This window comes from Carcharodon carcharias, chromosome 28 (genome assembly GCF_017639515.1).
Source record: "Carcharodon carcharias isolate sCarCar2 chromosome 28, sCarCar2.pri, whole genome shotgun sequence".
NCBI lineage: Eukaryota > Metazoa > Chordata > Chondrichthyes > Lamniformes > Lamnidae > Carcharodon > Carcharodon carcharias.
In genome coordinates, this window is record NC_054494.1 from 38,552,836 (window position 1) to 38,565,042 (window position 12,207).

General features: G+C 46.9%; 1 protein-coding gene across 5 annotated transcripts in view; it reads right to left on the reverse strand.

Moving 5' to 3' along the window:
- ndst2a (N-deacetylase/N-sulfotransferase (heparan glucosaminyl) 2a) overlaps nucleotides 1-12,207 on the reverse strand; it is a 565,725-nt gene that overhangs the window by 229,760 nt on the left and 323,758 nt on the right. Inside the window, exon 1 of one of the 5 annotated variants that reach the window (XM_041176607.1) lies at nucleotides 6,812-7,128. The exons of 3 other annotated variants lie outside the window; for them this stretch is intronic. The gene's annotated coding sequence lies outside the window, so the exon portion shown is untranslated. Of the gene's footprint in view, nucleotides 1-6,531; nucleotides 6,649-6,811; nucleotides 7,129-12,207 lie in introns of those variants that run through there. One more of the 5 variants, XM_041176610.1, reaches the window with a different exon arrangement.

The window sequence follows — 12,207 nt, forward strand, 5'->3', positions numbered from 1 at the left end:
GAACGCTTATGATTTCTTTGTCTCCACACCCCCTTCTACTTTCTGCATTTGACAATTATAGAAGAAATAGAGTCCAACTCAATGAAACAAACACACTAAAAAGCACAACAAGGGGGAAAAAAATGCATCTAACCACCGTGGGACTTGTTGGAAAACGTCAATTAGAAAGCAGGCATTATTCTTGCTGGGAACAAAAGGATGTTTGACAAGGCAGATCATCACTTGATGTTCAAAGAAAGTCTTCATGAGATGGAAGGCCAAATTGTGGTAATTAAAGGAAATCTCCAGGCCCTCCAAAAATAACTTCTGTGCACACAGAACAACCTCCAATATCTGCTTCCCAGTATCAATTAATTATCATTATATTTATAATGCATTTTCTACCCAGCCTTTGTGGGGGGGAGGGGATTGGAGACTGATGGGCGTGGGGGGGAAGGGGAATTTTGATAATGGAATTTTTTCCACACACTGTCCAGATTACATCATCATCAGGTGGCTTGTTAATACTGACCAAAAATACACAGGAAGCCGGAAATGTCAACATGGGAGGGATTTTTAAAATTAGATTTTATTAAAAATAGATTCCTGGCTTGCTTAGCAGTGAAAAGGAAGAACGTTGCTCTGTGCTAAGAAAAATAATAGATATTCAAACCACAGGCCCAACTCCTAGATTTGCAGGGCTACAGGCAAGCAGCAGGATCAATCGGATAGCTCTTTCAAAGAACCAGGGGCAGCACCGATGGGCTGAATGGCCTCCTTCTGTGTTGCATCATTCTATGATTCTGCATCGGGAGGCAGCAGCAAGGCACATGACATTAATCCCTGTCAAGAGAGCAAGGGTACCAATCTCACCAGATCCAATAATGACGTTATCAGCAGAAGCCAAACCTCACAGAAAGAAGATTCTAATGGCTTCAGTCTGTGAGCTGGCTGATTTTCAATAATTATTCATTCATTTGGAACTTTAAAAAGCTGATGGCACTCAGGTGCACCACTGGTGTGGTACAGTCCCATGCCACCACGAGTGTGATGCCATGAGCTTGCTTTGCACACTTTGAAGGATCAAAAGTAGCAACAATGCAGTAACTAGCGAGAGAGCTTTCAAATGTCCGTCTTCCACTGAAGTAGCAAATGGCTGGAGGGCAAAGGCCACGCAGAGCACTCACTGCAGCACATTGGATCTCACTTTAATGTTCTATACATGACTTCATAACCACCCCCTCCCCACCCCGCCACTGTGTCAATTCTCACAAAGGCTCCAAATGGCTTCTGAGAGAAACCTTCCATTTTTATATTTTTAAAATTTCCTACCCTTTCTTACAGCCAGGAAATTCAGACCACAAACAACTCCCTGCGATGCTACGAATGCTACTTATCCCACAAGGGGATCCAATTTTGACTCCCTCCCTCAATCAGTCTAGCAAGGGCTTGAAGAGAAGATCAAATCTGAATGTCAATTTGGACGCTTCAACTCTCCTACCTGATGATCCTGTCACCCGGATCCTGAATCGGAAAAACACACTGGATAATCCCACTATTCTTTTGTTGGGTACGGTAACTTGCAAGTTGTTTAGAAAGTTCAGGGCTGCCATCGCTGATTGGGTGTATTATTTATCACATGACTTGCTGCCTCCAACTACCCCTCCCCCATACTCCCACCATTGGTGGTCCACAACATGTCGATCCTTGCATATTCTGCCTTCCCAAGCCAACTGAACAGACTCTTAACTGACCAATTGAGGTGTTTAAGAGACTAAAGGAATTGATTGTTTCTCTCTATCTACCCTATTTCTTTTGGTGGAGGGAATCCAGGAGGCTGCATAGCTTTAAAATTAGAATTAGGCCATTGAGAGGCGATGTCAAGAAGCACCTTCTTCACAAAGGCAGCGGAAATCTGGAACTCACTCCCCAGAAAAAGCTGTTGAGGCTTGGCAGGCTGAGGGGGGAGGCGAGCTGGTCAAGTGAACATTTCAAAACTCAGGCTTATAGATCTTATCTGAGGGTTTGGGGACCATGTTGGGTAAAATGGAATTAAAATGCAGGTCGGCAATGATCTAATTGAACCGTGGGGCAGGCTGCAGGAGTTGAATAGCCTCCGCTTGTTCCTCTGCTCCCAGGGTTGAGCAAATAATTGAAGGCAAGAGGTCAAAGAACTGCCTATTGAGAAGGCCTTTCAAGGTGTGGAGGAGAGGGTTAAGTTTTATAATGCAGGGCTGAGGTGATAGAAGAGTGGAGGAGCCAAATCATCAGAACAGTAAAGCCACAGAGCTGGGGATGTCAAAGAATTAGATGGAGCAAGGCCTTGTCAGGGCAAGGCAGTTAATAACAACCTTGAGGACTTCCACATATTTCAATGACATCTCACTTATTAGATAAATTGCAGATTATATTGAAGTACCCCACCCCACCCCACCTTCACACCTCTTCAAAAAAATAATGAGCACTGACTAATTTGTATTAATCATTTATGCAACTTTTTCATATCCAGGACCTGTCCAAAGTGCAAAGTTAAGCAATTCAGATTTTCACACCAGCACTATTCAAACACTTGATCCACATTAAACCACTATCAGTTCCAATATATACACACCTGTGTTGAGGTACACACTGGTCTGAGCCTCTGTGCAAGCTTGAAATAACTGACAATGATTCAAGCTTAAGGTCAAATGCTCATCTCGTCACCACATTGGTCTGCGAGTACACCAACAATGAACAGACCAAATAAAAGGCCTCTACTGGTCTCGCTGAGATTGATGTCAAGAGCAGGATGACTAAATTCAACAGAGTTAGGTTCTAATATGTTTAAGAACGCTTCATGAAAACTTGTGTAGTGTATCACAGTACTGAGACCCCAATGCTGGTACAATATACACAAAGATAGATATTGCTGCTAGCTTCCTGTGTGAGAAATGTTACATTCTGTGACAACTTTGTGCTGTTCAGTACTTGCACATGCACTTCCTTTGTTTCAGTTGCAATGAGATATGGACAAGAGGCCATTCAGCTTCTCCAGCCCATTCTGCCATTCAATTAATTAATGAATTGTCGCCATTTTAACTCTAGTTTTCCACATTCGTTCCATAGCCCTTGTCAAACAAAAATCCATCAATCTCAGTTTTGAAATTCTTCAACTGACCCTACCAGCCTTGACAACTTTTTGGGGCTGAGTGCTTCAGATTTCCACTCCCCTTTGTGCGAAGAGTGGTTTTTAACCCTTTAATGGACCCTGAACAGGTTGTACAGATGACCGTTGCCTTGCTGTTGGGCCACTGTGACTGGGAAGGACCCAGGTTTGACCCCTGTGCTGATAGCCAATCTCGTCAGCGTATTAATGGAGCCACTGTGTTTGCCTCTGGCACACTCAGTCTAAGGAGGGGAAAGGCAACCCAGAGGCTGTTGAGTTTCTACATGAGTGGCTTGCTTCAGCTGCCTAGTCCCCCAAGCTGTGAATTCCCTACCTAAACCTCCCCTCTTCTTCACCTCTCTTTCTTCCTTCAAGACGCTCTTTAAACAAAACTTTTTGGCCACCCATCCCAATATCTCCTCAGGTGGCTCTCAGTGTGAAATCTTGTTCGATAACACTCTTGTGAAGCGCCTTGGGGCATTTAATACATTAAAGGGCATTCTATAAATGCATGTTGTTGTATCATTAGCATCCAATATTATGGCTACTGTATATCAACCACACACTTTTTACCTGACGGGTTTACAAGAATGGGCAGTGTGCTGTTAAAATGAGTGCATTTTATCAGGCTGTTTACTATATAAGACTGTGCTAAAATGTTAGGTGTGATTTATGAGAACTGTTAGCACCTACCACAGTCTGCCTCTGTCCCTAGTTAATCCAGAGTCCATTACTTCACTGCTTTTAGTTTCAAATGTGTTTCTGTAAGTCGGACTTTCATCAAGGTCCTTGGTTTCGTGGATGTGGACCTAAACTGTTGGGTACCATGTGGCTACTTGAGTGAACATAGCTTTTACTTGAGTTGTGACACCTGTGAGATCTAATGAGAGGCGAACTTATTGAAAGACATAAGATTCTTAGGGGGCTTGACAGGGTAGATGCTGAGAGATTGTTTCCCTTTGTGGGAAAGTCTAGGACCAGAGGGAATAATTTCAGAGTAAGAGGCCGCCCATGTAAGACAGAGATGAGGAGAAATGTCTTCTCTCAGAGGGCAGTGAATCTGTGAAATTCTTTACCGCAGAGGGCTGTGGAGGCTGGGTTGTTAAGTATCTTCAAGGCTGAGATAGACAGATTTTTAATCAGTGAGGGAATCAAGGGTTATGGGGAAATGGCAGGAAAGTGGAGTTGAGGATTATCAGATCAGCCATGATCTCAGTGAATGGCAGAGAGGATTCGATGGGATGAATGGCCTCCTTCTGCTCCTACATCTTATGGTCTTATCTGTACAATAAACCAACCCAAAACAGGTGTACAGTGCTATATACACATTCACCTCAGCTCCAGTTAATAAAACAAAGCAGAAACACACACTTGGTGGCAACAATCTCTTTGGAAATTGCAGCAGCACAACAGCATACACGGAATGGTATCAATCATAGGAGGACTAGCAGGTCATTCGGCCCCTCAAACCTGTTCTGCCAGTCGTTTAGATCACCATTGATCTGTATTTTAACTCTATTTGCCCCCTTTGTTTCGATAACTCTTGCCTAACGAAAGTCTATCAATTTCAGTGTGTTGAAATTTTAAATTGAATCCCCCCCCCGCCCAACCCAGCCAGTCTCAGTAGCTTTGGGGAGTTGGAGGTGGGGGGGTGGGGGGGGTGTTGTGTGTGTGTGCAGTGGAGGAGTGTTCCAGATTTCTACTGCCCTTTCTAACTTACTGCCTTGCACAGTGGTAAAGCAAGGAATTCTGCAGATGAATTACTGGAATAAAACACAGTGCTGCACCTTCAGGACGCACATGCTGGGGACACCACTCCTCCACCCTGTTTTTTATAAAAAGCAAAAAACAAGTCATACCTAAGGAATATCTGTATGTCAATCCTGGTCATTTTTTAGCAACATCAGGACAAGGTGGTTTAGGGAGCCGGGCAACATTCACATTAATTTGCCCCAAACCAAATATTAAACCATCAGGAAATAAAAAGTGACAAGAAGATAAATAGGAGAGAGCTCAGAATTCTGGTGGTGAATCTGGAGTGTAACTCGAGGTAGAAGAAGTCACAAATCAACTGTTGGGAGAAGCTACAGCTACACAAAGACGCTGCTAGGAATGAGTTAAGTGCACATTAGGAATTCAGTGGCGAGGCACAGAGGCAGTTCAGTCCTGCTGTGCAGCAGCAGTAATAAAGTCAGCAATGCTGTCAGACCTCTATTCATCAAGAGGCAAGCAGACAGACGCTTGGGCAGGAACCAAACAGAAAATCAGCACAGCTACCTGACCCATGTCAGCTCATGAGAGGCAAAGGGTCACCGAATTAAGCCATAAAGTGACTGCAGACCAATGTCTGACACGCAGACAAAATGGGGAAAGGAGAAGGCTGCACGAAACACACCAAACACGGAAAGATGATGGTCCCCTAGTGCCGTGTGTGCAGAGTAACTCACCACAGGCAAAACCCTCTGGAACTTAAAAAACCCTCGGCTCCATCCAACGTGCTGCCTACACCAAGCATCAGTTGGAGAGATCACAGTAACACAGGCTCCCACATCCCCCACCCCCGGCACACCCCCCACCCCCACCCCACCCAACCACCACCCCCCACCCCACCCCGCTGGCCCACACCCCCCCGCACACCCCTCCCACCCCCCCACGCCTCGCATACCACCAACCCCCACCCCCTACACCACACCCCCCCGGAACCCCCCACACACCGCCCCCCCGTCCCCCACCCCACCCCACCCCCCGCACACTCCTCCCACCCCACACGCCTCCCACACCACCACCCCCCGCACACGCCCCCCGTCCCCCCTCCCACACCACCACCCCCCGCACCCCCCGCACACGCCCCCCGTCCCCCACCCCACACCACCCCCCCGCACACTCCTCCCACCCCACACGCCTCCCACACCACCACCCCCCGCACCCCCCGCACACCCCCCATGTCCCCCACCCCACACCACCCCCCCGCACACTCCTCCCACCCCACACGCCTCCCACACCACCACCCCCCGCACCCCCCGCACACGCCCCCCATGTCCCCCACCCCACCACCCCCCGCCTCCCACCCTACAACCCCCCGCACACCCCCCACACCACCACCCCCCTGCCCCACAACCCCCCACAGCGCCCCCCCGCCCCACACCTCATGCCCTCCCCCTCCCCCCCCCAACCCCCAAGCTAATTTCCAACCTCCTCCCACGAACATCAGGCCACAGGGAAAGCAGAGAGAAAAAGTACATCCATTCAGTGAAACCGACAGGGAGAGGGGGATAGGCAAAGAACGACAGCCTCCACCTGCCCAGGGAGCACACAGCCAGTGACAAATTCAGCAACATCTGCACAATTTTTTACAGCTCCGACCAGGTCGTGAGCTTATAAAAACCGACACTAAATCCTGCACATACCAACCACGTGAAGTCATCCTGTTGGATCGGGGGAGGCGGGTTTTGACCCTTGGACCCCGGCATTGCCACTCTCTGGCAGCACTGTTCATTCACAACATTGTGCACAGGCAGCTTTACTACACCCTGCTCAATGCTCAACTGTGTAGCTGCTACATTTTTTCACATCATGTTTGTTTTGAGACATGTAGAACATTTTGCCCAGAAAGGCTTCAGCCAAAAAAAGAACTTAAGCAAAGAATCTGATATTTAAAAAAAAAAAATTACACACAATTTCTCGTACCTGACAGATCACTTTGTCTCAAGGTTGTAGATTTTTGTTCACATATTTCTTGGAAAACAGCCAAAAGACTTCCACAAAGTCCTGTCATATGAACACCACTCAGTATTTTGGCAGAGTCACAGACCTTTATCTTTCAGTGAGACTAGTTGACACAAATGAGCAGCTTTAGCCCCGTCAATCCCGGGGTAACAGACAGAAAGTGAGATCCTTGTCAATGACCGACTGGAATCCTGTTTGGAAAAAGCTCCCATTAGCTCCTGGCCCTTTGCAGCAAACTTCATTTCACTTTCAGCGAAGCCTGCGCTCAAGCTGATTTGCAATGCTAATAGGAAGGGAGGTGGGGATTTAACTCCTCACCAGAGTTGCAGGGCTATCGTGTCCCTCGCTGCTTCTCAGCACCGCTGGCTGATTCATGGAAGGAGGAAGCAGCGGCAGCAGCATTCTCAAACCTAGCCTGTGAATCACATCTTCCTTTGCTGCCAAGGTGCAGGAGAGCTTGTGCCGCTCTTTTCGGTGGGGGGGGTGGGGGGGGGGGGTGGTTTGGACTCTGGTGCCTCGAGCCCAGCTGTCTGCACAATTCAGCTTCAATCTGAACTCTCTTGCCCGCTGGCCTCTCTGCTTTGCTTTCAATGGCAAGATCCAGCGGTGACCTGCCGACCCCCACCCCCAATGGTGTCCAGCAGATGGAAGCAGACCACAATGCTGCTCTGTAACCATGGGAATAAGCTGTTCTTGCCCTGAAGGAACTCCCAATACATTCCCTGGCGTTGATGCTGGAATTCATGGCCTGGCTTGTAGCTACAGGTATCTCCTGCTCTAATTAATCATTAACCCTTAAGGTTTATGACAGCATCAGAAGCCCCAACTTCTAATTAAATCTAATTACCAAATCGAACACACAATAGTTCACTTGTCAGCAACCAGGAACATGTTGAACAATCAGCAATGCTGCCTGACAGTTGTGCAAAGCAACAAGGTAGTGACAGGAAAAGTCCCGTGGTATCGTCAAAGGAAACTACTTTGTTTGTGTCTGTGGAGCACCTCAGGGGGCATCTTTCAAGAATCCCTCAGAGGAACCGCCTCAAAGAGCAGCACCTCTTATTGCGTATGGCATTTGGTGCAGAGGAAGATCCCACATTCAAGAATGAAAACAAATGATCGGTTACGCAATTTTTGGGTTTTTGTCGCTTTAGGGAGGAAGCCTTTTGTGCAAAGCAAGATCCCACCACACAGGACTGAGGTGAATGACCAGTTGTATAATTAGTCTTAAGGATTTTTGGTTGGGGGAAGAATTACTGGCCGGTGCTCTGGGAAAACAGAGCAGTGCAATGGAATCCTTAACCTCTGCTAAAAACAGGCAGACAGTATCGTGGGCTTCATGGAGGAGGCATTTTCATGGGATTGAAAATCAGTTCTAGAAGAGTGGGGGGTGGGGGGGAGGAGACGTCAGCTCCACCAGTTTACCTACCAGGCAGAAAAACTGAAACACCTCACTGAAAGAAGATCATCTTATGGAGATGAACCTGCGTTTTCCCAACATTACTCTCAATATAAGAATCACTAGTCCCAATTTCTTCTAAAAGCTTTAATAGTTGCAACCTTTTTTGGAAGTAACTTAATTTTTAAAAATTCATTTATGGGATGTGGGCATCGCTGGCTGGGCCAACATTTATTGCCCATCCCTAGTTGCCCTTGAGAAGGTGGTGGTAAGCTGCCTTCTGGAACCGCTGCAGTCCATGTGGTGTAGGTACACCCACTGTGCTGTTAGGGAGGGAGTTCCAGGATTTTGACCCAGTGACAATGAAGGAACGGCGATATATTTCCAAGCCAGGATGGTGAGCGGCTTGGAGGGGAACTTCCAGGTGGTGGTGTTCCCATGTGCCTGCTGCCCTTGTCCTTCTAGATGGTAGCGGTCATGGGTTTGGAAGGTGCTGTCTAAGGAGCCTTGGTGAGTTCCTGCAGTGCATCTTGTAGATGGTACACACTGCTGCCAGTGTGCATCGGTAGTGGGGGGACTGAATTTTGTGGACGGGGTGCCAATCAAGCGGGCTGCTTTGTCCTGGATGGTGTCAAGCTTCTGGAGCGTTGTGGGAGCTGCACTCATCCAGGCAGGCGGAGGGTATTCAATCACACTCCTGACTTGTGCCTTGTAGATGGTGGACAGGCTTTGGGGAGTCACGCAGTGAGCTATTTGCTGCAGGATTTCTAGACTCTGACCTGCTCTTGTAGCCACAGTATTTATATGGCAGATCCAGTTCAGTTTCTGATCAATGGTACCCTCCTCCTGGGGGCTAATAAGGCAAATGCCTTGTGGCTATATAGTATTGTTAACAGGACAAAACATTTCAAGGTGCTTCACAGAAGCATCATCAAATAAAATTTGACACCAAGCCCCAGAAGGATATATTTGGACAGATGACCAAAAACTTAGTCAAAGGTAGGTTTTAAGGAGTGCCTTAAAGGAGGGAAAGGTGGTAGTGAGATGCAGGGAGGGAATTCCAGAGCATAGGGCCCAGACAGCTGAAGGTGTGGCCACCAAAAATGAAGTGATGAAAATTGGGGATGCGTGAGTGGTCAGAACTGCAACTTACTTACAAGTTTTAGCACAACTAACAGTCGGGCAACTCTCCAATAGAAGGAGACTTTTTGGTGATGGGGGAGGGGTGGTTAGTGAGGTGAACGAAAAGAGGAGGCTCATTTCAGTTTACAATTGCAAGAAATTATCCTGCATGATGTGTGGTGACTCCCAGAATCCACTGCATAAAGTTCCAGTGCTGCAATGAATACCCTGCAAAGTATAACTGGTCTCGAGTACAGGCACAAAAGTCATCATTCATGGGTTAGAAAATAAGTTCTCAACCAGGAGATAGACCCTCAAGGATCTGTGGAAGATCTCAGGGGGATCATCAAGGTTATCAGGTTTCTGTTATTGGATCTGTTGACTCACTAACACAATAGGACTCATTTACTGCACTGATAACCCACTTCTCACAACGGAAAAAAAATAAGGTTGCCAGCATCGACTTTTGAAAGTTAATACAGAGCTACATGGTTGTGTGCCAACACTCAATAGGTCTAACTAGAGAGTAAAGTTTGTCAATCACTGGGTTAGAGTTTAAGAAATAATTGTCCATTTGGATCAATTTGGTCGCACCAGCTGCCTGATACCAGGCGATCAAATCCCAATCAAGATAGTAAAGATTTTCAGCAGTCCACCAACACAACTTGCAAAAACCCTTTCATGTTACGTTTCTTCCATTCTCTCCTTCCACATTTTCCCCTCCGGTTTTAAGGGCAGGTGTCTCCTTACCCATTTGAACGGGTAAGCAGATACTCTCTGGGAGTGGGCCTCTGTAATGACAGAACAGTGCCAGAGTTCAGGGTGAATCGGCCTTCACTCACCCTCTGCTGTAGAAAAGTACTCACCTTCGGCTCAGAACCTTTTCTTTCGGTTATTCTTTGGGGTGTGGGTGTCGCCGGAAAGGCCAGCATTTGTTACTCACCAGAACTTTCTCAGAGGGCAGTTAAGTGTCAACTACATTGTTGTGGGTCTGGAGTCACGTGTAGGCCAGACCAGGCAAAGATGGCAGATTTCCTTCCCTAGAGGGCATTAGTGAAACAGATGGGTTCTTACAACAATCGATGATAGTTGTCATGGTCACCATTAAATTTATATTCCGGGTTTAGTGATTGAATTTAAATCCTGTCAGAGCATTAGGCTGGGCCTCTGGACTGCTAGTCCAGTCACATTCTCACTACGCCACTGTCTCCCCTCTTGATAGCTGGGTTAAGTTACCAAGTGGGGATCTGCAGCTGTAAATAACCCCTTTGCTCCACCAATCTCTTCTACAGAGCGCTGCTACACCTATATCCATTACGCTGCTCAACAGGGCCCAGGTTTTTAATGCAAGGTTGGAGCTCAGGCTTTGCTGAGGTGATGATCCCAGCCCTACAATTATCATCTTAGCCAGCCAAGGACATCTTCTATAAGAGCTTTTAATTCATGTCATTACCACTAACTGCTGATATATGGTTGTCCTGCTGTCCACTGCAGTCTTCAAAGGAGCCAAACTCCAAAAAGCGTGCTGCAGCACAAATCCTAACTCTCCCACGCTGAAACCACACTCATTTCCCGTGGCTGGCCATACAGGAGCTGCCTTTGGGACATCAGTGCATTGTATCAGCAAGTAAAATCACTAGACAGATAAGAGCTGCCTTAATGCAGCACCTTTCATATCCTTGTGTGGTTTTGCAAGTGCTTCATGGCCAATCTGTCGCTGTTGTACCGGTAACCGATTTGCACACAAGGTTCCCCAAGCAGCAAATGAGATAAGCGACTGGCTAACCTGCTGTGGTAATGCAGCCAAGGAAGAAATGTTGATCAGGAAGGTCAGACAAGATCATCATCAACTTTAACTTCTCCTCCAGGCCACGCACATCCGGATGTGAACAAATACTATTTCTTCATCATGACGTGATCAAATTCCTTCCCTAACACGCCCTCATCTTTGTGTCTTCCATACATCTGACCCGGTCCAACCACCATGCCCAATAACATTCAGCGTGTACCCTCTGCAGATTGACTGGAAGTTCCTTCCTTAAATAAATGAAAATCGCACAGAACACCATTTAGCTGTGGGATTTGGGATATTTCTTTTCTGAACAAACCATTAAAATCCAGGCGTCTGCATGCAGCTCACAGAAGCCACAGCAGTAGCTGCCAATCACGCACAATCTGTCTCTTCCATTTACCATCACACTGCAGCGAGAGGTTTGCATTTAAAGCATCAAAATCTATCAGCTTCGAATATGTGTTTCCAGTGTAAGTGCAGGCACCCCAAGTGATAGGAGACAACTCACTGAATCTTAAATGTCAACATTAATGACACAAAAATGTGCAAATAACCAGGGAAAAGAGAAATTGTGTTTACGTTTTCTGATTGATTTACTTAAGGCAGACATATCAAGCTTTTTCCTTATTTTCAGGTGCATCTAAGCACTCTTATGTAAACGTCATTTAATTTTCACTGCAATTTAGCAGCCCTCCTTCCTCAAACAAGGAGGATTTCTGACATGGTTGAAATTAAAATCTCAGGTCTGTCTTCATTTGCTTACTAAAATTCCTTCCTGTCAGAATCAGACACAGATATAACCAATCATTTCGCAAGTCAGGAGTGTGGTGGAATACTCTCCACTTGCCTGGGTGAGTGCAGCTCCCACAACACTCAAGAAGCTCGACACCGTCCAGCACAAAGCAGCCCGTTTGATTGGCACCCCATCCACAAACAGTCACTCCCTCTACCATCAATGCACAGTGGTAGCAGTGTGTCCATCTACTAGAGTTGCTGTAGCAACTTGCCAAGGCTCCTTTGACAGCACCTGCCAAACCCACAAAC